The sequence below is a fragment of the Acomys minous genome (genome assembly GCF_964271855.1).
Source record: "Acomys minous genome assembly, chromosome: 17".
NCBI classification, from domain to species: Eukaryota; Metazoa; Chordata; class Mammalia; order Rodentia; family Muridae; genus Acomys; species Acomys minous.
Window position 1 is genome coordinate 56511596 of NC_140500.1, and position 22278 is coordinate 56533873.

General features: G+C 48.8%; 1 protein-coding gene across 2 annotated transcripts in view; it reads left to right on the forward strand.

Moving 5' to 3' along the window:
• ANTXR1 (ANTXR cell adhesion molecule 1) overlaps window positions 1-22278 on the forward strand; it is a 203424-nt gene that overhangs the window by 167345 nt on the left and 13801 nt on the right. The gene's annotated exons all lie outside the window — the stretch shown is intronic.

The following is a 22278-nucleotide window of genomic DNA, read 5'->3' on the forward strand; positions in this document are numbered from 1 at the left end:
CAGGTCCAGGGGATCCAATGCCTTCTTCTGAAGTCTGATGGAATTCACCCATGTGATGCACAGACATACACACACAGAGATGCTTTTTTTTTTTTTTGAGACAGGGTTTCTCTGTGTAGCCTAGGCTGGACTGGACTCGCCTGGTAGACCAGGCTAGCCTCAAAGTCGCAGAGCTCTGCCTGCCTCTGCCTCCCTGAGTGCTGGGATTACAGGCGTGTGCCAACATGCCCAGCTCAGAGATACACTTTTAAAAGACAATAACATATGTGCTCTCGCACACACCCAAGCATGCACACACATGCACAAGTGTGCACACATGTGAAAGAAACTAAAGCATCTCATTCCCTTAACCAACTGGCTAAGAGTCGAGCTTTCCTCAACAGGACTTCCTGCTCCCTCCATCTCTGTGTAGGCATCAGCCCTTCACCGTGAGCTCAGTGTGGTGACAGCCTCTTGTGTACACCTTCCTTGTTCTAAGGATCAGACTCTCTTGCACACGCCGAGCACAGTGTAGGTTGGGGCTTTGACACCTAGCTGCCTTTAGCAAGCAGTTCAGAGGAAATCTGTGCTCAGGTCACCATTCTGAGAGGCTTCGAGTTTGTCCAAAGCTCTCTTGGCTGTGGGTGGCCACCTTGGGGAACGGCGTCAATTCTCAGCGGGGTATCCTGACAAGGCATCACACAGCTGCTCTTGGCGCAGGCCAGAACAGGACGTGGTTGCCCCATGCTGGCTTAAGGGCACTTCTTCAACTGAGTCGCCAGAGCTGCCTTTTATTCCTAACTACAGTTGTGTTCATGGAGCCTCTGAGTCCACCCCTCACGCCGTGCTCCCATGTGGCAGGCACCCTCTAGCCAAGTGTCACCATCACCAGTGTCCAAAGCCAGCCCTGCGGTCCAGCTGTGGCCAGAGCTGCCAAGAAAGAAATAGCTTTAACTCAATCTCCACCACAGAATTTCTTTGTCTAGTATCTTGAGCCCTTCACTAAGCACCCCAGTATATGTGTATTGGGGGGGGGGCACACCTATGCCGCAGATCAAAAGTAGAGGCCAGAAGACAGCCTATAGGAGTTGGTGCTCTCCTTCTGCCATGGGGCTCAAACACTGTATTCTGTAGCAAGTGGCCTGGCCCACTGAACATCTTACCAGCCCAACCCAGGGTGGTTTTCCGAACAGGCTTTTAACTGCTGAAAACAAAAGCCAGACACGAGAAGGAAATTTTTGTTGGAGAGAAGTTGTCTTAAACTATAGACAGTATCTGTTCGCATTTTGTTAAGCCTAGAGTTAGAGCGTGCCGGGTTCCTACATGGGCGCAGCCGACTAGCACGAGGTCTCGTTCAGCTCATGTGTGTTATTGTTTCGACTGTTGAACGGCACCCAAATGTAACAGATATTCCCGTGGGGACCCTCAACCACACCACAGCCTCAGAGAAACCTTCAGGCTATGCCTAAAACTATCCTCTTGGTGGTTCAACTCGGATAGGTGGGGGGGTGGGGGGGTCTTGAGACAAGGCTATGCCAGACCTCAAGTTTTCTGGAGGGAAAAAAATAAAATGAGCATTGGTTCTGCAGCAGCATCCTCTGGAAGCCCTTTCTCACCAACCAAGCTGCCATCAGCACCTGGAGGAGGGAAAGTGAGCAGGGTGAGGGCGGGCGAAACAGTCAGGGAGTCCTCCCGTGCACGGCGGTCAGCGCCATGAACCTTCCTGCTTCGAAAGCCCTGGCACCAGCAAAATGACAAGTTACAAACAGGACATACGGGGCCTCTTTGTAGTATATGCTGCTATGTATGGAGCCATTGTTTTCTTTTACCATTTATGTGTGTGTGTGTGTGTGTGTGTGTGTGTGTACACATGCAATACACAGCAGCCTATGGAGTCAGAGGATAGTCTGTTGGAGTTAGCTCCTTTCTTCCACTGCAGAGATTCCCGGCGCTAACTGAATCGGCCAGTTCCAGATAGAGTGAGAGACCCTGTCTCAAAAATAAATAAATAAATAAATAAATAAATAGAATGGATAAGAAAAGGGGAAGATGACTCGAATTAACCCCTGGCCTCCACATGCACACACATGCACATGCACTTAACACAGGCACATGCACACCCACAAAGAGAACAGAAATAAAATGAGTGTCACAGAAAAGACCTGGGTAGTATTTATTCGCCAAGAAGTAGGAACATGTGGGAAGCCATTCTGTGCAGGAGTACGGGGCTCTAAGACCTGCTCCTAACAGCAGCAGCACCAAAGCCTACTCAGGGTCCCTCTGACTAGAGGACCAGAACTGAGGGGAAATAGTCACTTTCTGTTAAGACGCTCGTGCCTTTCACATGCAGCTGTGCAATTGTATGCACCTGAAATATAGTCAAACGCCACATAGAGCAACACCACATACCTGTGTGACAGGTGATTAATTTTTTTTTTTTTTGCCTGCATGTATTTCTGTGTACCATGTGCATGTCTGGTGCCTACAGAGGCCAAAAGAGGGCATCAGATGGATGCCCTGGAGCTATCTGAATACGGCTGTGAGCTATCACATGGGTGTAGGGAAGCAAACCTAGATCCTCTGGAAGAGCAGCCAGTGATCTTAACTGAGCCATTTTTCCAGCCCAACAATTCAACCTTTAATGTAGGAGCAAAGAGCCAGGTGTGGTGGTGCACTCTGGGAGGCAAAGGCAAGTGAATTGCTGTGAGTTCAAGGCCAGCCTTGTCTACAAAGCAAGTCCAGGACAGCCAAGACTACACAGAGAAACCCTGTCTCAGAAAAACAAAACAAAAAACAAAACCAAGCAAACAAAGGAGACTCTACAACTGAAATAAAAATGCATCCTTAGTTCTGTTTATGGATCAGTTTAATAAAGAGAGACATCCTGAGGGAGTTATTGAAATTTTTCCTGGGGGAAAAAATTCTTATTTCCACTCTGCCAGCTGGAAACGAGGGGCCCAGGGCAATGTGGGACAGATGCAGGGTTTCCAAGCGTTATCCGTGGCTGAGCAGTGAACACCAGGCTTTCTTTCCTTTTCCTTCCTTAACCGTTTTGATGCCCTTAGTTGTTTTCTTTGGTGAAAGAAGTAGTCACTGAAAGAGAGAGAGGAAAGAAGATACGAGCTCACACTTGCAGCTTTGGATCAGGGCAGCTGATGTCTGAGTTCGACTCTGGTGGCTGGGAGAAGGTTCCAGACCAAGAGAGGATGTGGGCACACTGCTCACATGGAGACGTACAGGCTTCTCTGTCATGGCTGTGTCAATTTCCACCCTCACTTTTGCAGCTAGGTCTCACAGAGACAGTCGCATCTTGCCACCAATTTAGTCCTCCTCTGGGCTCTGGTCATCTCCTTACAGAGAGGCATCCCGAGAGGGTGGGACTTGGAGGTTTGGTATGAAGCTCAGTCTTCGTTTGGTTTACAGTCTTGACCCAGTGACAGAACATGTGAGGTAATGCTTTTGGCAGACGGGGCCAAGATTCCATGCTCAGTATTTCTTCATTGGTCTTGAGTAGACTGATGTTTTCAGAGATGATAACGTGTGACAGGCCATCACTGTCCCCATGTGTCCCCACTGTAAGGTTATGGCTTCTTGTTCTCTGAAACAATGGTGACAACACTCTAGTTACAACCCTAGGGCACATTCTTTTCTCCAGAGACTGTTTGGAAAGCTAGGATCAAGCAGAATTCCCAGCAGCCAGAGGTGGTGACAAATGACCGTGAGTTGACTGCAGCGAGGAAATGGGTACAGAGGGTCAGGTCATAAGTGTCAGGCCCAATATCTAGGTGTCTGAACAGGGTGTGTGACCTGCATAGACACAGAGGATCCTGGTTCAGGAGGACACTCTGAGCTCTGGGATAGTGGGACTTTGACACGTCTGCATGGCCCAGAACCTTCCACGAGGCCGCATTGTGTTGAACTTACAGTTCATAGTCACTTTTTATAACTGATTCTACCCTCACGCTCAAACATGAGGAAAAAAGGGGTCCACTGTGTATTCCAAGGAAGTCTTTGTGACTAACTTTCAGAAAGAGCCTGGCTCTGTTAGCATGTTCCACAGCCTGGAGACCCAGTGGAGAATCAAAGAAAGGGCTGGCTCTCCAGGGCCTGGGGTCTCGGTCGGTAAAGCGCCTGCCTAATATTCTTGAGACTCTGATCCCATCTCCAGAACCACATAAACCAAACTTGTAGCACACACCTTGATCTCAGCCCTCCAGAGGTAGGGACAAGAGGATCTAAGATTCAAGGTCATCCTCAGCTACATAGTGAGTTCAAGGCTGGCTAGTGGTGCGTCCCATTAATCCCAGCATTCAGAAGGCAAAGCCAGACGGATCTCTGTGAGTTCAAGGCCAGCCTGTTCCACAGAGAGAGCCAAGGACAGCCAGGGCTACACAGAGAAACCCTGTCTCAGAAACAAACAAACAAACATCAAAGAGCATTCTGGAAAGGAGGGGGCAGGAGAGAGGAGAGGAAAGCTGACCTTCTCTTAGGGCTGCCGTGAACTGGCGTCCAGTCCTTTCAGAGCTTAATAGGCTGGGATGTGGCCCAGGACTTGAGTCACTTCAAGGATGCAAGGATAGCAGGGAAAGACGTTGTCTTATGTGACCAGCAATGTGGACATCAGCAGAGCTGAGTAAGCACCATGTCTTCCTCAGAACCAGCGCTCTTGTTTAAGTGACACTAGGTTCCTCTGGGGAGTGTGCCACTCTCCTGCCTGCACCCCTCCACTCCCCTACACAAGCCCTTACACATTTCTTCTTTTATTTGGGAAGTTTCCTTCCTGCTAACTTACCAACCCAGAGAGAGAAGCTCTGCCTCTGTCACTTCATTATTACACAGATGGAGGCGACAACAAAGCTACACAGGGCAGACACCCAATACAACTCAAGGTCGTCATCCCTAAGCCTGGCCCAAAGAGGAGGTCACGGACCAAAGAGGAAGTCATGGACCAACCCAGGTTAGACAAAGGCCACCGCCTCATGAGACATCACAATGAACACATGACAAAGAAAAACAGCCTTAATAGCTAAGATCAACAACTTTGCCTAAGAGGGAGGAACTAAAGCTCGCAGGTCAGTTCTCAGGCCTGGGAGCAGGCAGGCATGCTCAGATACATAGCTGTTAGCATTGAGGGAACAAACCCATCCTTTATGCCACTGTGACCTCCACCTTGTCACATCCACAGTCACTATGGCTGCTGTCTGCTGGGACAGTACGGCCAGGGTCTTTTTCTCTGTGTGGCAGTTAAGGGGATGAAACCAAGCTACTGACTGTGTCAGCAGTCTTTCACAGATGATCTGTGTCAGTACACACTCCAGGCTATCAGGCATCAGCAAGCCAAAAATAAGTACAAGTAATTATCCTAAAATGAAGTAGGCCCTCCTCAGAAGGTATGTTCAATGGCTGCAGTCTTTGGAGATCGTCCCTTTGTCCCCATAAAGAATATCACCCTTGGGCTCAGTCAGTCAAGTGCTTGCCATGCAAAGATAAAGCCCCGAGTCTCATTTCCAGAACATGGGTGTTTGTTGTTTGTTTTTTCGCTCTGGAGCATATGACAGACAAGGCTGGATACCTCATAAACAGCAAGTTATGAAGAGACAGGATGGACGTGGGAACTGAGCTGAGGAAAGGTGCAGGAAAGTGACACAAACCCCTGAGGTCCCTCTGTGCCTCCACAACACAGTACTTCAGTTCTCTCAGACAGTCTGCTTACTACTGGGAGGTGCCTGGCACTGTTCTAGAAGCTTCCTTAAGACCAATATTATGACAAAGTGCTCAGCTTTAAAAAAAAAAAGGCACCAGGTGGAAATGCCTCTGGCCCACAAGAAGACAGTGTGCCTGGGGTCAGGGCAACCGTGTCCTTCTCACATTGCCCCACAGTGGCATTCCTCTGCCTCCTACCCAGCCACATCTGTCAGCCTCAGAAACCTCGTGGTTAAATGGGAGGGGTCAGTGACTGCAGCCTCAAAAAGGACAGTGGGCCAAACCACCCCCACTCACAATGGGGTCCTCCAAGGCTGAGTTGGTCTTACTAGGCATGAGGTCATCTTTCCTCTCTGGGGAGTCTCGGGGTTATTTGGGTTCGCTGGCTCAATTCGCTCCAGGGCTGGTCTCTGAGAAGGCTCTGTAAGGCCCAGCTCTATCTCTGTCCCTTGTGAGTCAGAGCCCGGAGAAGTGTCAGTCATTTGAAGAAGGCCATGGAACCAGCCGTAAGGCCAGGAAGGGCACACAGGACACACTTAGCCCAGAGGCCTCCTCAGTCCATTGGAAGAAAAGCGTGTGGGAGCCAAACACTGACCAGAAAACGTGGGAAACTGTAGAGTAAATGGCATAGCCACAGCCTGGATAGGCACCTGGGTTGACTTCTGCCCTCCCGGTAAGGACTTGTCCAGCCAGGGAGGGCCAGGCAATGCCACCCATTTAGGCACGTTCTTTTAAATATCAACTTCAAAGGTATTTACAGGCCTCCACTAGGCTCCAATATTATTCTTTACTATGAAACCATGTCCAGCAAGGCCTGCAGTGAGCCTGTATCACAGTACGGACAAGCCATGATGCTGTGGTACAGGAGACGCCAGCAAAGTCTCTTCCAAGTCTGGTCCTTATGAACAAATAAGATGAATTCGGGCTGGGCCCCTAGCTCAGTAACAGCGCCCTAGCCTAGCAGGCCTGTGGCCCCAGGCTTAAGGTCCACTACCCATCCATCCACTCATCCGCCACTACCCAGGTTGTTAATAATTTAGTAATTAGCAAGGCTGCTTATTTTCAGGTTTAAAATTGCTTTACTATCCTTTACACCCTGCCCATTTGTAAAAGGCTTAAGGCAGGTCTTTCTTTTAAAGATTCTTACTGTAATCTAAGGAGGAGTATAAGGAGTGATTTTCCTCTGGGTCACAGAGGACATCAGCTCAGCCCGGCCTGGACATCACAGATGCTGAACCGATGAGGTGTCTTCCTGAACCATAGCGTTGAGGCTGGTCAATACCAGGGCACAGGCTCACTGTAGGCCCAGCTTTGCATGGTTTCATAATGAGGAAGGATATTGGAGCCTAGTGGAGGCCTGAAAGCAATTTTGAGGTTGGATAATTTAAATTAATGCTCCCAAATGAATCCCAGATTCCTGGTGCTATAAATTTTCCATCTCTCTCTGACCGTGCAGTCGCGGATGCCGCCTGTGAGCCCGCAGGGCTCTGGAGACTCCTCCGCCTTTGGTTTCAGTTTAGGAGGCAGGCAGGACCATAGTGAACCTCACCTGAGAACAGATGAGCCCATGGGATGCCAAGGGCCCCAGCCGGACAGCCAGTTAGTTACCTAGTCAAAATTAGGAGGCACCCCTAAAGCTTTACCTAACTCCGGAATGTCACTGCAAGAGCCTGCCGTGGCCCCGAGCTGCCTAGTGCTCTGGCCTTTCCTTTGCAATAACACATTTTCTTTAGGATTTTTTTTTCTTTAATTATATAATTTTGGATAGAGAATCCGCTGATCCAGCAAAAAGCTCAAAATAACAAATCCAAACAAGATGGTCAATACGGGGTGCCCGTGTGGGCAGGGGCCCAGAAGGCATCTGCTTATCATCCCACCAGCCCCTAGGGGTGGTCCTTAGCCCAAGAATGGGAGGAGAGGCCACGCCCCTTACCTTTAAGACTCAACCTCGAGTTGTATATGTCATTTCCACTCCGTCCACGTGGCTGTGGAGATCACACCCATTCACCACCAACTCGGCCAGTCTCCTTGGCATCCTTCAGTCCCTCTTGACCCTCCTCGTACAAGGCAAGCTGGGAAACGTGGCCACATGCCCAGTGCAACTCAGTCTCCACTGTTGAAGAAAAAGGGGGAACAAAACAGCAGATAGTTGACCTGCTCTGTCCCTGTGGTCGTCTGTGTCCGTGGAAAGCACCAACGTCTGCAAAGAAAGCACCAACATCAATCTCATGGACCAGTTTAAACACTTGTCACAACACAGAAGGTTGTGAAGGGGCGGCAGTGGGGACAGGAAGGCTTTGATCGAAGATGCTCGGGGCTCTGATCCGGGAAAAGTATGGCGGAAGCACCAAAATTCTTTTTTTTTTTTAAGATTTATTTTTATCATCAACACAGTACTTTGTCTGCATGTACACTGGAAGAGGGCACCAGATGTTATTATAGATGGTTGTGAGCCACCTTGTGGTTGCTAGGAACTGAACTCAGGACCTTTGAAAGAGTAAGCAGTGCTCTTAACCTCTGAGCCATCTCTCCAGCCCCCAAAATTCTTAAGAAAGAGCAGTGTCATGAAAAGCCAGGAGAGAAGGGAGGAAGCCGGGAGCGACAGGGACAAAAAGAAAAATCTCCGATAGACCATGCAGGTGGCTGCGATTCCCCTTCGTCCAATCTAAAAGAAAGATGGTAGAATTCAGACAGACCTGGGCTTATTCCGTCAACGTGTCCCTCACTTACACAGGGACCCTAGCACATTACTTAGGCATCTAGAGTCTTTACTGCGCTTCACATCAGGATAGAAGTTGTTTACAGTCAGAGGGACAGCATGAGAGATGGGCACCAAGTAGCAAGTACCAACCCCAGCCCAGAGTCAGGACTTAGCAAATGGAGGGTTCAATGGGACTACACCATTGTACCTCCTAACAAGCAACTGGTCCCATGTGGAACTGGACAATGGTACACAGGTGAAGTTCTGATACCTTGGCCAGGACACACCCACTAAGGTGCCCATCTCCTCTACCCAGTCCACCATAACAAAATGTGAACTGGGCGCTGGCTGTGCAAAATCAGGATGCTGACATGCTCAGAGTCTGGTGGGGGCTCCTTTCTGGCTGCAAGCTCTCATGGTCTTTCCTTGGTGCTCACATGGTGAGGAAGAATAGGCTTCCTGGTGCCTCTGCTTACTGGGGCACTGATGCCAGCCTGAGGGCCTCTGGGCACTGATGCCAGCCTGAGGGCCTCTGGGCACTGATGCCAGCCTGAGGGCCTCTGGGCACTGATGCCAGCCTGAGGGCCTCTGGGCACTGATGCCAGCCTGAGGGCCTCACTGTCGCAGCCTCGAGGAATGCTAGCTGACTCCCAGGAGTTCCATCTCAAATGCCTTCCAATTAGGGGTCTTGTGCTTCGTTGTGCAAAATTGGGAACCAACACCTTAGAGTCTATACGGAAGCCATGAACCGGCAACTGTATGGAAATCACAAATACAAAGGTATTTGTTTTCTTTTTAAATCAGTATTGTCTCTACTTCAGGGAAACACACTTTAAATATCTACAGGCATAGAGAAAGGCGTCATCCTGAAGGTGGTATGCATCACCCTGTGAGAAGGAGGGAGAGAGGGAAGGGGATGGGGGGAGGGGAGAAGGTTTGAGCCATGCGCCCAATGAATTGTAATTTTGTAATTTTACATTTTCACATCCAGGCTAAATAATGCCCTTAGCTAAGCAGTCTTAGTTTATCTCTGGCACTAATTTTTTTAGACAAATACCTCAACATAAATAAAATAATAAGTAGAAATACTATACTAATGATGGGTCTAAACAGTTAGAGACCCTCAAGTGGACCATGAAGGAAGACAGGAGAACTATCCGAGGCAGGAAAGGGCAGGAAATGAGAGAAGGAAGACTGAGTAAAGTCTGTTTGTCCTGGCTCAGACTTCTGCTCCGTACACTGGGCCGCGATGTTTTCTTACATCGTAGAGAACAGCATTAAAGCAATGGCATTGCTGAGACCTATCCAAAATGGCCATTAAAACCAGGTTCTTTGGCAAAGTAACCCCTACGCAATTTGGCAGGACCCATAGAGTGCGCATTGAACTTTATGTCTCCAGTGAAGGGATGCTGGTCCATGCCAGCCTCGAGGTTTTACAAGGGCAAATTTAAGCGGCGTTTAGGCTGAACAATGCTGGGTCACCATTCGTTACAAGTTCCTTCATCCAACAAGTGTTGCCAACGTAGCCCTCCCTCCTCCAGAACGCTGCCCGCACGTCCGCCCGAGTTCTTGTCTTCCTGCCCTGAAAGGTCTGAACTTTTAGACCCAATCCACGTTTATTAGGCCTCACTTTGATCTCTTGATCACAATTCCTTTATCCCTTCTATCTGATCACACTCAGCCACACACTCGTGCACGTGCATGCACACACACGGTTTTTCAGAACTAGGAACTATAAACAAGGGCTGGAGAGCATATCACACACACACACACACACACACACACACACACACACACACACACACTGAGTGTTTGCCTTGCAAGCCCGAGGACTTGACTTCAGTTTCCAGAATACATGTTTGAAAAAAAAAATCTGAGGGGCCAGAATGATGGCTCATTGGTTAAGAGCGCTGGCTTCTCTTCCAGAGGACCTGGGTTCAATTCCCAAAACCCACATGCATGCCTCACAACTGTCTGTAACACCTGTTCTACACATGCGTGCCTCACAACTGTAACACCTGTTCCACACATGCGTGCCTCACAACTATAACACCTGTTCCACACATACGTGCCTCACAGCTGTAACACCTGTTCCACACATGCGTGCCTCACAACTGTCTGTAACACCTGTTCTACACATGCGTGCCTCACAACTGTAACACCTGTTCCACACATGCGTGCCTCACAACTATAACACCTGTTGCACACATGCGTGCCTCACAGCTGTAACACCTGTTCCACACATGCGTGCCTCACAGCTGTAACACCTGTTCCACACATGCGTGCCTCACAACTCTCTGTAACTCCAGTCCCAGGAGTTCTAGCTTCCTCTTCCGGCCTCCGCAGCCACCCCCATAAGTAGTGTGCAGACATACATGTAGGTGAAACACCTACACACATAAAATAAATATATTTAAAAATCAGACATGCTGGTGCATGCTTGAAGTCCCGGGGCTCAGGGCGCACAGACCTTAGAGCCTTGAGGCTCACTAGCCAGCCAGCCTATAATTTGAGATCTGGACCAGTTCTCACGCACATAGATACATAAAAAGGTGGATGGCTCCCAAGGATGACACCCAAGTTGTCCTTTGACCTCCACAACACACAAACACACACACACACACACACACATACACACGTACATGTGTACCTGCATACACATGAATGCAGAGAGAGAGAGAGAGAGAGAGAGAGAGAGAGAGAGAGAGAGAGAGAGAGAGAGAGAACAGAACATGTCATAGGTTCCTGTACTGATGAGATCTGGAGAGGTTTTCAGCATCTACAAGGAGTGTTTTCAGTAAAATAATTGCCCATCCCCTGATAAATTTTTTTTCTTGTTTATAATGGTTTCCTGACTGTCCATGAGAGTCCTACTCAACTTGGGCTTATGAACACATTTATTTATATGAGAAGTGATTCATTGTAACTTATGCATAGGTCAAACATTGACATTTAACAGCCTTTCATAGACCCATAAGACAGGTCACTCACCCTCTTTGGGGTGCAGAAAACTCTGTCTTACTGACCTGCCTTTCCAGCATAGTATTTATTAAACCATATTTAAAGACCACTTCGGTCAAACTGACACTTCGAGCACATGAACATCCCGTGGCTAGGGGTTTGGCAGGAGCGTGATCCTGAGCTGTTGTACCAGCGATATGGAAGTAACTGGTAGAGTGTCACAGGCCCAGCTTAGAAGGGTGAACATCCGCTGGTAAACTGCAACATCCCAGCTGCTTTCCCAGCGCCCTCTGCGGTCGGTGCTCCCTGTGCCACAGCAGCCTGTTTCAAAATGTGCACTGCAAAGAAGCACCAAGGGAACAAGAAAGATTTGACATGGTGACTTCCAGGGCTGGAGCTTCCAGTTCTGGTCAGGGTGCATCTTCTGTCAAGCACTGATCTGGTGTGCATCTTCTGGATAATGTCAATGTTGCATCTTCTGTGGTTGTCACACCTTCTGGTTCCTGACAGTGTTGCATCTTCTGGATAGTGTCAATGTTGCATCTTCTGTGGTTGTCACACATCTTCTGGTTCCTGTCAATGTTGCATCTTCTGGTTGTTGTCAGGTTTGCATGCTCTGTTTACTGTGAGGGTTATGCTTTGTAGTTACCACCAGGGTTGTATCTCCTGGGTACCACTGGGAGTTGTATTTCCTGGTTACTGTTGGGACTGTATTTTCTGGTTACCATAGGAACTGTATCTTCTGGTTCCCATCAGGGCTGGATCTTTCTGCCATTTGACAATCTTACCTTCCTCCCTGAGGTCAGGACTGTAAAGTTCTACCCAGTCAGCTGTACCTTAAGTCATGTTGAGATCAGACTCCAAAAGAAAAGAGAAACCAACATTAGCCCAGTTTCCCCAAGCTGTGATACACCAGTTGGGCAGAGATGAGTCACTGTTTCTCAGTATTATTCCATGAGAAACTGTCCTAAAAGGTACTAACTTAACTGCAGCTTACTATTTCTCCACATTCTGTGGTTTGAGCAGGTCCTCCTTTGACAGTTGTCGTCCGAGATTTCTTGTGAAGCTGTGGTGGGTGGGGCTGAAGTCCCCAGAGCCACCTGGACTAGGAGGAAACTCCACTGGGTTTTTTTTTCACTCGCCTGTCTGTGCCTCGGTCTCTTTCACCTGGCTCCCTGGAGTAGAATAGCCCAGAGCTGAAGTCCAGGATGCCCAAACCCAGACACAGCACCTCCCAGGCCTTTAGCGTCAGCCTCAAGGCTGGCACACCACTTCCGTTGTATGCTGGTGTTTATGACTGCTCAAGCCACCAGGGTTTGAGAAGCAGAGATGCAGGTGGCATCGGCCTTGAGGGAATGGCTGGATGTAAGAAGTACATCTCTCAACTGCCCGGAACCCCAGTTACAAGAGCCCCAACGCCGCTGGCCTTCTCAGGCACCTGCTGTGACGAGACACCATGACCACACCAACTCTTATAAAAGAAGACATTTCATTGGGGCTGGCTTACGGCTCAGAGGTTTAGTCTATTATGGTCATGGCGGGAAGCATGGCAGCAGCGTGCAGGCAGGGGGAGGAGCTGAGAGTTCTACATCTTGATCTGCGGGCAGCAGGAAGAAAAAAAAAACACTGAGGCACTGGGCCTGGCTTGAGCTGCTGAAACCTCAAAGGCTGCCCCCTGTGACACACTTCCTCCAGCAAGGCCACACCTCTTAGAATGCCACTCCTTATGGGCCAAACATTTAAGCACATGAGTCTATGGGGGTCAAACCTACTCAAACCACCACACATATACAAACTCACACACAGACACACGCACATAACTAAAAGAGTATGTTTTAAATGCACAAAACACCCCTCCCAGTTTAAAAAAAAATTAAGCATAAAAGGACTGTAGCAGGGGGTGGTGGGTGGAGGAGTCCACATGTTTGTGCAAGAAACGTTTCATATTGTTTCCATGATCCTCAGCTCTCTCAGAAATATAGATCATATGAAGAGGCAAAATTCTTCCAAATTTGCTTTGTGGAGATAGCTTTAATGATGACATAAAAGGAAAGCGTGTGTTCTTATCTATTGCGTTGGGGGCAAACATGGTAAGTTGAGGCAGGGGAGTGTGGTTGGTCAGTAAAGTGCTTGCCATTCAAGCCTGAGGACTTGGGTCCAGTCTCCAGAGCCCACGCAGAACAGCAGGAGCAGTGATGGGTGGGTGTGGCCCTGCGGGAGAGTAGGTGGGCCCTCGGGCTCACAGGCTGCCCAGCATTCCAGCACTCAGCAAATCCCAAGACTGCCTCAAAAACAGAGTAGAGAGGGCATGGCACTTGAGGACCTAAGTGTGACCACTAGACTATACACACACACACTCTCACACACACTCACAATCCAAGATTAATAATTTGCCTCTACAACTTTTGGTTTTCTTCAAAATATGTAGAAACCTTTTATTAGAAAAACTATAAAATATATTAGTAGATGAAAGTAGAAAAATATGATGTTGAGTGATCTCAAAAATATTCTATTAAATTTTTAAATATTACTCTTTAAAATCAATTGAATAGAAAATTATTTAATGTGACTAAAAAATACCTACAGATACGATTCTCTTGTTTTATATTTTTAAAATCTTTATTTTTAAATTTTTAGGCTCAGAAAACTAGAATTTAAAAGATACTTCTCATAAACTCACAGCTGTTGTAGTTGCCTGCATAGAATCAGGCCAGTCAGCATTCCAGCCCAGGAGGAGAGGGGAACATAGCCCACAGCCCAGCGTGGCACACTGGTGTGGATGGCTCCTAGATGGGGGGAGTCATTTTCTTTATCCCTGCTGAGTTCACCAGGCCCTAGTGGATGACCCTATGCTTGTGCACTTGTGAGCAGCTATGTTTGTGCACTTGTGGGCAGCTATGCTTGTGCACTTGTGGGCAGCTATGCTTGTGCACTTGTGGGCAGCTATGCTTGTGCACTTGTGGGCAGCTATGCTTGTGCTCTTATGGGCAGCTATGCTTGTGCACTTGTGGGCAGCTATGCTTGTGCACTTGTGGGCAGCTATGCTTGTGCTCTTGTGGGCAGGCTCTTACTGCACTCATCGGATTATTCTGTTTTAAGTTCTTAAGAGAACAGCCCAGTAGTCACTAAGGGTGTGGACAGAAACCTAACTTGCGGGTCATGACCCATCCTCGGAAATGAGTCTGTTCCCTCTGGAAGCTACACTGGAAACCTTCCCCTCGTGAAACTGTAATTGAAGTCACCGTAGAATAGCACTGAGACCACAAGTTGTTTTCCATTTTCTTTTTTCTTTTTTCTTAAGATTTATTTACTTATTATGTATATAGTGCTCTACCTGCATGTACGCCTGCAGGCCAGAAGAGGGCATCCGATCACATTATAGGTGGTTGTGAGCCACCATGTGGTTGCTGGGAATTGAACTCAGGACCTCTGGAAGAGCAGTCAATGCTCTTAACCTCTGAGCCATCTCTCCAGCCCTGTTATCCATTTTTCCAGAAGAAAAGTTGACAATACTATCAAAAGCTGTTCTGAGGTGCGTTAACTGACTCAGTGACTCGGCCTCGAATGACTGGTGGGTAAATGAAAATAAATGAAAATACTCCTATCATTTAACCACAGCACCGTTTATCACAGAACTGGCTGGATTCCTACTGCCTCACAGTACATAATTTAATAACTGCGTCCAGTGCTTCCATAAAGGTTGAAAACCCCGGAGAAGCACAGGACCTGTGTAAGGTCAGTTAGAAATCCTAGCATGGGGGCGGGGCTCCAGAGCCACACCCACAGCCTAGGAGCTCGTGGCATCCAAGGGAGACTGGTTCTTTTTCAGAGGTGTCCCCGGGCACCCCATACACCATGCCCCGGGTGATAACACACAGCCACGTGCATATGGGCGGCACTAATTGGACTCAGTGGATGAGGGAGGCACACACGAGGTCCTGGGCGAGAGAGGCAGAACAGAGGGAAGATCAGCCGCGGCAGCCATTTATTTTGTACACAGCCCAATTCGACTGTTGCAAATGCATGCACTGAGCCAGTGTTTGTGCTCTCTAAAAAGGAAAAGCACAGAGGTAATTTTGAATCCTGCTACCCACATCACTTCTCTCTTCCTCTTTTTCCTCTTTCCTTTATGTATTTTCCAAGTTTTTCAACAGATATAGAACTTTGCGATCAGACGAAAGGGAGATTTATATTAAATAAATCATACCTCGGTATTGATTACTGGCTAATCGCATGTGTCCCGCTGAGGAGATGCTACCTCATTTCTCCCCTATCCTTCATTTTTCTAGCTTCCTGTGTTTCCAAATATTTCCTTCGTGTTTCCATCTTACCCTCAGTTTGGCCATCAGAAGACATGATTACAGCGTGCGCGCCAGCTTGTGTGTCAGCAGAGGGAATCAAATAACCAAGAAAGTTGACCTTGGATCCTTTTCCCGGACAGCACACATAAAAAGCAGGCGAGGAGAGGAAATGTGTCACAGACAACCAAGCCTGGGGTGGAGGGAGAGGAGCTGGACGTCTGCTTCGCCCTGGCAGCATGCTTTCTCTTGCCCTGGGCTCACGCAATACCTGTTTGTCTCTGTCACGGAGCTGGACCCATGAGTGTTGTCACAAGAAAAGCCATAGAGTGGTGCCCTCTTCTGAGATGACGTTAAAGCATAGGGTTCAAAGGCAGAAAAGAAAGTGAGATTAGGGCCAGGAGGATTCCGAGGAGCCAGCCACCAGCTTGTGCTAAGAGCTTGGGTATCCTGTAGTGGGGAGAGATTGAAAGATTTAAGCAGACAGAACACTGAATATGTGTGTGTGCCCTTACTACATGTACACTTTACATGCTTCTACATATGTGTGTGCATGTGCATGTATACACAGATATGTATAGATACTTTATATGGAAACCAGTATATCAAGGGAAAGGCGGGGCCAGGAGACCTGTGTATTGCCTGACCCCCCCCCTTTTAGATGTGCGGCTGTTAGCATGGGAAGAGTGGGGGGTGGGGTTTAAATGTCTTTCTTCTCTGCTTCTCTCTGACACACCGAAGACGGTGCCTCCCACCACAGTTCCCACTTCCAGGCTTGGTTCTTCCTGCCTGCCTATCATCACCGAGCTTACTGACCCAGCCCAGGTTAGGTTCCTACCTCTGGTCCAAGCAACGATGGCACCACCACAGACCACAAATATGGCTGCTCGGGTCCATGTGTTTGGGGGCCATTGGCTCTGTCGCCAACTCTAGATTATATCCTCTTGAGGGCAAGACCCTGAGGCTTGCTCAGCTCAGTCTGAAGCCCCTAGTGATTGACAGGTCGTGCAGCCACTTGGGAAAGGGTGCAGTGACTCAGACTGAGGAGAGGCATGCATGGGAAGATGTCGCCCTGATGTCACCTGTCCTGATGCGTCAGTCACTAAAGCACCGTCTTCCTCGGTTACGTCTGTGGACAGCAGTGAGCCAATGAGTTTTGTGGTCTAGCCTGAGAACCAGACACTCTTTACAAGACTGATTTTTTTTCCCAGCCACTGTCCCAAACAGCCAACAACCAACAAACATTGGAAAATTAATCCTGTTGTAACTTGAGAAGCACCTACAGCCCTCCCAACAAGACAGTGCATGTATGTGAAAACTAGGCCAGAGAAAAAGGTATTTGCAGAGAAAACTTGGCTTGTGTGTTACACTTTTTCCATGATTACTTTAGTATTCTCTCTGTGAAATCCAATTTCCTTGAATGACCTCTGTTCATAGGAAACTATTTGGTTTAATTTGTGGGAGCCATGGCATATTTTTAACCATCTCTGAAGGCCAGCTCCATCTCTGCTGAGCGTGCCTGATACCCAGATGTTTCCTAACACTCGGCACTCATGAGCTCACTCCTGGCACAATCTTTTGTATACAGTCACCCCAAATCCCTCCTCTCATCTCCCCAGCCTTTCACAGGCTCAAACTCAGAACTCAGGGGCGAGCTTGAATCCTCACCAGAGTAACCTAAGAAAAGAAGGTGAAGTGTCCAATACTGAAATTTCCAATTTACTAATATGTCAGAGACCTAACGACCAGCTGGAAGATCCGAGCTACAAAGGATCAGAGCTTGCCAAACAAAGCAACATAAAAAAAAGATGCTCAAATTGGCTGCCCAAAAGAATCCAATTAAACTGTAGGCAAAGGGCTCCACAGCCACCCAGATCTGATGGACCCGTGAATCAGAGCTCACGGCTGAGGGCCTGACTAGCCAGTGCAGAAGATGAAGGAGGCGAGGTCCTCAGATGTGGTAACTTGGCCCAGGGTCCACAGCGAGAATGTGGTAGGGACAAGACAAGGCAAGAGCCATGCCCCTGCAGACCACAGTTCCACACTGCAGCCTCCCTGTCTCTACACTCTCTACAGTGCAAGGGGGAAAAGAACCCGAATGTGGTTCAACAAGACCTTGCGTCCTACGCACGCCGTACTTGGGCACGTGGATTTGTTAGGGGGACAGTTTCCTTTAAAACAGCAGTTAAGCCCTCGGCTCCGTCCCCCCACTTGTGCATGCTCCTAAGCCCAGCACTTGGGAGTAGAAGCAGTCATGCTTGGCAGCAGAGCAAGGTCAGGGCTAGCCTGAGCTACACGAAGCCCTGCCGAGAGAGGTGACGAGCTACCGAGGAGAACACACAGAGGATGCTTACCACGTCTCCCCAGGAATTGGGAGCATCCATAGATGCCATAGCAAGGTAGCTTAATGATGTCTGCACAGCCCTGTTGTTACACCCTGAACTTCAGAAACGCTAAACATATGAGGACTGTGTGGGTTTTTAAAGACACTCCAGCTCAGAGACCCACAGCTATGCAGGGGTTATTGGCATGGGACCACTTAGACCTCGAGACCTTAGTAGGAGCCCTGGCCTCAAGGAGAGACCCCTGAGGCTACCCGGGAGATATTTGAAAAGAGCACTAAGTACTGTGCTGTTGGTTTCATTGAAAAGTATCCATGGAGAGCTAGGACAGGACAGGCTGGACACCCAGCAGGTAGAGTGAAGGCCACATCACAGGACCTCAGGTCATTGGAGGCTGTGGATTTGATTGTAAATAGAGCCACACTGCACTGCAGTGTGAACAGAGCAGGCAAATGTATGCTCTGGAACGCCCTCTCACATCTGTGCGGAGAGGTAGCGGATCAGGGCCAAGAGGAACACCGTGGAAAGCTATTGGTCCTTCCGGGATACTTTTGTGCTTATTATTCATATCCAGGATAATAGTCAAAAGAATGCTTTCCTGAGCCACGCAGAGCTCAGCTGTATTCCCACCCTGCCTGCCGCTGCCTGTGTGGTTTTGAACAAATTCTTTAAATAGGTCAGAGCCCTCCCTTTCTTTTCTCTGCAATGGAGGTAATGGTACCTAGATCATAGGGTGTTGAAATGCTCATGGATGCTTCATAAGGGTGTGTGTGTGTGTGTGTGTGTGTGTGTGTGTGTGTGTGTGTGTGTGTGTGTAAAACCCTCCCATTGTATTATAAGATATTGCTACATTTTCCTCTTAGGCTTTTTTGTGTTTACGGTACTGAGGATTGAACCTAGGACCTCGTGCCTGCTAGGCAAAGCGCTCTACCGTTCAGCTACATTCCCAAGTCTTCTTGGAATTCTACCAAAGGGGTAAAGCGGTGGCTCAGTGGTTAAGAGCACTGGCTGCTCTTGCAGAGGACCCAGGTTCAGTTCCCAGCACCCACGTGGTAGCTCACAAGCATCTGTAACCCCAGTTCCGGGGGAATCTATTGACTTCATCTAGCCCCAGGCACACACATGCTGCACAGACATATGTTCGGGCAAAACACCCATGCACGCAAATAAACTTAAAAAATAAAATTCTATCAGAGCATGTGCTACTAGTATGTGTGGGGGCGAAATGGCGTTCTTATTTTGTTAATGAGGAAGGTAAGGTAAACTAAGGTCAAAGCAAGCCTTGGATGTGATTCAAACCACCCAGAAACAGTGCTGCTGAGAATTAAACAGAGTTGCAAGAAGCCAGTATCATGAGAGAAGGCTCTGGTCACCATAGCAACTTTTTTTTTTAAACCAAACACTGGAGATCTGCTGGCGTGTACAACACCAAAGACATCTGGCCTTTCTATTATCCCCTCACAAGCAAAAACTAAGAGTGAAAACGGGAAGAGAATGCCCTGTGAACTCATCTTTAGGCCAATTACACACCCGTGTGATTCATATTTGTCCTGGAGCCTCTAGCTCCAGGTTTTTGGAACTCTTGGGAGCCAAGCCTCTCTTTTGAAGAGTGAGTTTTACAGTAAATTGCCCCAGGGCGCGTTTGTGCTGGGTCTGCACCTTTTCTCGGCAAGATAAGTGCGTGGACATCATCCGTCAGCTGCGTGCGTAAAGCACAGTGTGGGGTCCTGTAAGAAATAAGTGACAGCAGTTATGTTGCGACAGGAAGGCAGGAGGAGCCATCACCTCGCATGCTTTGTTTACTCCACCTACCAATTTTATTATAGAGCCCGTGCGGGCCGTGCAGCTCAGTAGGCGCTAAAGCAGGAGTCAGACCTGATGCTACCTCCAGCCGTTTATCTACCACTCGCCAGGCCATCTCTGCCTGTAAGTGGCCAGTGTCCTCAGGATTCCACAGTCCACATCACAGATTTGGACTCCCAACATGGGCTCTGAGCTGACACTGGTGGAGAGCCGGGATCTCCTGAGACAGGAGAGCCTCTGGGGCAAGCAGCGTGCCCAGTTTCATACAGGGAGCACGTCGAGGCAACTCTAAGATCTGAAGGCAGCAGTGGCGGGTCCTCAGCTCCAGCAGCCCAGAATCTCCCTTCATCCTCAAGCAACCAAGGCTCTAGAAGTGCTTGGTGAGTGCTAGGTGTTTAGGAAGGGAGGCAGAGTAGGAAGCTCAGTAAATCTGGACTCCGAGTTGTCAGTGTGGGAACTTATCACAGATGGCCATTAACACGCTGGAGGAAAAATCCCCATATAATGTCATTAGAAAATTATAACCAAGGCAGCTTCACTCAACTATATAAGAGCCACCTGGCCAAGGGTGACTTTACAATTGCAGTGTTCACCCTTAAGGTTGGCCAGAGCTGGAGGCTATGGGCAGGAAAGTGAAAAGGTGTTCGCTGTAGTTAGTGGCGCCCCAATAGGGACCCTTGACATACCCACAGCAAGGACCCTTGTGGCACCTGTGCTGGCATCTGTGGGGACATCGTAATTCCTAGACATGTGCAGTCTGGTGGGGTCCAGCCTTTTCTGACCCAGACATGAGCTAACATGAAGTCTTGGGAAGGAATTTCCAGACTAGTGACCTCAAGGCCTCTGCTTTTCCCAAGTGGCTTCAAACAACTCCATTCTGACTGTGAACTCTCTTGGTGTTCCACACAAAGCATCATGGGAGGTAGAAAAACAAAATGTCTCCTCTGTCATAAGAGGCAAAGCATTTACAGATTAAAAACAACTGTAGTGCGCAGGCTATGCTATGTGCTAAAGGCAATAATTAGAGAAATAACCAAGGATGCAAATAGAGAGTTGAAGCTATAGTTAGCCAGGAAGATGGGCAGACACATGGGACTCGGTGTATGACTTGAGGGATGGATCACACAGGGGAGGAAGGGATCTCTCAGCCTCCTTATCTCCCATTCCCTACAAGCTTGCAGCTTGCCGAGTCATCACAGACCAAGCCTCCCCCCCCCCCCTCTGTCTCTCTGTCTCTCTCTCTGTCTCTCTGTCTCTCTCTGTCTCTGTCTCTGTCTCTCTCTCTTTGTCTCTCTGTCTGTCTCTGTCTCTCTGTCTCTCTCTCTCTGTGTCTCTCTGTCTGTCTCTGTCTGCCTCTCTCTGTCTCTGTCTGTCTGTCTGTCTGTCTGTCTGTCTGTCTCTCTCTCTCTCTCTCTCTCTCTCTCTCACACACACACACACACACACACACACACACACACACACACACCTTGTTCCTTACATTCTACAGCCTGGCCCTCTGTGTCCCCTTCTGGCCCTTCCCTGGGATCTAGTAAGGGGAAATGGGGGGCTCTCTCCACTAGCCTCCTCTGAGGCTAGAATTACAGGTTGTGCATCAGAGTGGAGAGATGGCCAGGCAGTGTTCTATCCCAGAAGTAGATAAGTAAACAGGAGGAGAAAAAGAAAGGCATACCCAGAGGTGACCTCATACAGCCTGTCTGGGAGGGAAGATGGTTCTGTGACACGTGGTGGAGACATCCCCAGATGCTCCATGGACCTGGGAAGCCAAGGGAGGCCAGGAGCACACAATGGTGGCCACATCCTGGCCTGGTCGGGGGCCTGGGAGTAGCCCATCAGCAAACATGAAAGGAGCTCATGCAGCTGGTGGCATGCAGAAGAGACTGCCACCGGGCATATGTGGGCCAGGCGCCTGGTAAAAAGAAGTCAAAGAGTGCACGGCAGGAGACGGGACTACTTCAGGCTGGCTCCAGGTTCTGAACCTTCCAGAGTCTGTTTGAGGAGAGGGCACAGAGGTCTCTCAGCATCGCCCTGTTAAATATCTAGGAAGCCACACACAGAAAAGAGCCAAAATCAGAGAGATACCTGCTTAGCAATGAAATGTCTCTGGCTGAATTTCTTATAAGGACAGGTGTAGTGGGACTGCTGCGCCCTGACCAAAAGCAGCCTGGGGTGTAGGGCCTGGGGAAAGGTACTGGTTTCTCACACCCTACTGGCAAGGCTGGTAAATAGGACAACCTTCATAATGTATGGTCCGGCTAGCGTCAGCCCTCTTCCCTTGCTCCCAAGAAGGTGAGAGGCTGTATGTAAGGGAGACAGATTGTGACAATTCTGAGACCCAGCCAGCCCTGGAAGGGAAATAGATTCAAAGAGACCAGTGACCAATGTGGTATCAGATCCCCAGATCAGCAGCAGCAGCAGCAGCAGCAGCAGCAGCAGCAGCAGCATGTCAGTGTGTTTCTCGTCCCTCAGGCTCCTGCAAGGGCCACAGCGC